The sequence below is a fragment of the Cucurbita pepo genome, chromosome 7 (assembly GCF_057944985.1).
Source record: "Cucurbita pepo subsp. pepo isolate OVF chromosome 7, ASM5794498v1, whole genome shotgun sequence".
In the NCBI taxonomy this organism is placed as follows: Eukaryota; Viridiplantae; Streptophyta; class Magnoliopsida; order Cucurbitales; family Cucurbitaceae; genus Cucurbita; species Cucurbita pepo.
Genome location: NC_141804.1, coordinates 5,525,219 through 5,527,718, shown reverse-complemented (window position 1 = coordinate 5,527,718; position 2,500 = coordinate 5,525,219).

Sequence of the window (2,500 nt, the reverse complement as noted above, 5' to 3'; positions counted from 1 at the left end):
CCGCGCGCTCACCCCGCACACCCCCGTGCGCTCACCCCGCACGCCCCCGCGCGCTCACCCCGGACACCCCCGCACGCCCTCGCACACCCCCGCGCGCTCACCCCGCACACCCCCGCGCGCTCACCCCGGACACCCCCGCACGCCCTCGCACACCCCCGCGCGCTCACCCCGCACACCCCCGCACGCCCCCCTCCCCCCCACACACCCCTGCGCCCCCACTCCCCTCGCACATGCCAAGCCCCATCCTGTGCTATGTGCGATACATGTCCTACCAACAGCATATCAAAAGTGTTGTATAAAGCCTTGGACTATAAAAATATCATCAAACCCAATACCCGTGAAAAGGGAATGTTCATTTTCAATGCTTGTATTGTTGTGAATGTGGAGTGGTCGGGTTGTTGTAATTTTTTTCCTGGGAGCTAAGCAAAATGAAAGAATGATTCCCACAAAATTTCAGAATTTTTTGACCACTCTAGCTATTTTTTCTAATTTCTTATTATTTAATATTTAAAAATTCATTAAAAAAAATTGGTTGGTTGAAAAACTATGAAACTTGATTTCTAGATCCACTAGAATGTCCAATTCATGAATCAATTGAGTTCATGGAAAAAAAACATTCTAAAACTTGAGATATTTGACCGTATGACCGCTCAAAAAAATCGTATCTAGGCCTGGCAGACCAAAAATGCCTCAAAATGTACTATATAGGGGGGTGACTAGTCTGCATGGGCTGGCCACGGGGCTACCCCCTATATCTTCCGCCACCCCCACGCCCCAAGCACTATGCGCCGCACATGGGCATATGCTTGGGGCGTCGGGGTGGTGGTCGGAGGTCGAGGGCGGTTGACGGCGGTGGTGCGGTGGCGGAACGCGCACGGTGGGTAGTGTCGGAACGTTCCCGCGCGCTCGCCAGCCCCGCCCTGCCCCACCCGCGTGCGCCCTGCCCGCTTGCCCCCGCGCGCTCGCCCTCATGCTCCAGCGCGCGCGCGCCCTCATGCTCCAGCGCGCGCGCGCCCTCATGCTCCAGCGCGCGCGCCCCCGCCCCGCCCCGCCCCGCCCGCGCGTCCCAGCGCGCGCGCGCCCCCGTCCCGCCCCGCCCGCGCGTCCCAGCGCGCGCGCGCGCCCCGTCCCGCCCCGCCCGCGTGCTCCCGCGCGCGCGCCCCCCGCCCCGCCCGCGCGTGCTCCCCATCCATCACCCATTAATTGTGGAAGTACATGTGGAGTGGTCAGTTTGTTGTAAATTTTTTTCTGGGAGCTAAGAAACATGAAAGAATGATTCTCACAAAATTTCAGATTTTTTTGTCAACTCTAGATATTTTTTCTAATTTCTTATTATTTAATATTTAAAAATTCATTAAAAAAAATTGGTTGGTTTAAAAATTATGAAACTTGATTTCTAGATCCATTAGAATGTCCAATTCATGAATCAATTGAGTTCATAGAAAAAAACATTCTAAAACTTGAGATATTTGGTCGTATGACCGCTCAGAAAAATCATATCTAGGCCTGGCAGACCAAAAATGCCTCAAAATGTACTATATAGGGGGGTGACTAGTCTGCATGGGCTGGGCACGGGGGTACCCCTATATCTTCCGCCACCCCCATGCCCCAAGCACTATGCGCCGCACATGGGCATATGCTAGGGGCGTGGGGGTGGTGGTCGGCGGACGAGGGCGGTTGACGGCGGCCGTGCGGTGGTGAAACTTGCACGGTGAGGCAGTGTTGGGTGCGCCTTTGGGCGTGCGACATGAACCTTGTTGAGAATGGAATGTTGCGATGTTGCCTTCTAACTTGGGCTGGCTTGAGGATGGTTGATGGCTGGTACGATGATGAAACATGCAAGGTGTGGTGGAGTTGGGTGCCTTCGGGCGTGCGGCATGAACCTCGTTGAGTGTGTGACGTTGTGGTGATGCTTGGCTAGCCTTGGGCCAGCCCTATGTTTTGAAGGTGTGTGGTGCCAGAACATGTTCGATTGGTTGGAATCGGGTGCCTTTGGGCGTGCGACATGAGCCTCGTTGAGCACGGAATGTTGCGATGTTGCCTTCCAACTGGGAATCTCTAGTGTGAGGACTGTGGATGGTTGCTGGTACGATGACGAAACATGCAAGGTGGGGTGGAGCCGGGTGCCTTCGGGAGTGCGGCATGAACCTCGTTGAGTGTGGGACGTTGTTGTGGTATGCCTCCCTTCCTTGGGCTAGCCCTATGTTTTGAAGGCTGCGTGGTGGCGGAACATGCTTGGTGGGGTAGTGTCAAATGACTTTGGGCGTGCGACATGAGACTTGTTGAGCATGGAATGTGGCCTTCTAACTTGGGCTGGCTTGAGGATGGTTGATGGCTGGTACGATGATGAAACATGCAAGGTGGGGTGGAGTTGGGTGCCTTCGGGCGTGCGGCATGAACCTCGTTGAGTGTGTGACGTTGTGGTGATGCTTGGCTAGCCTTGGGCCAGCCCTATGTTTTGAAGGTGTGTGGTGCCAGAACATGTTCGATTGGTTGGAAT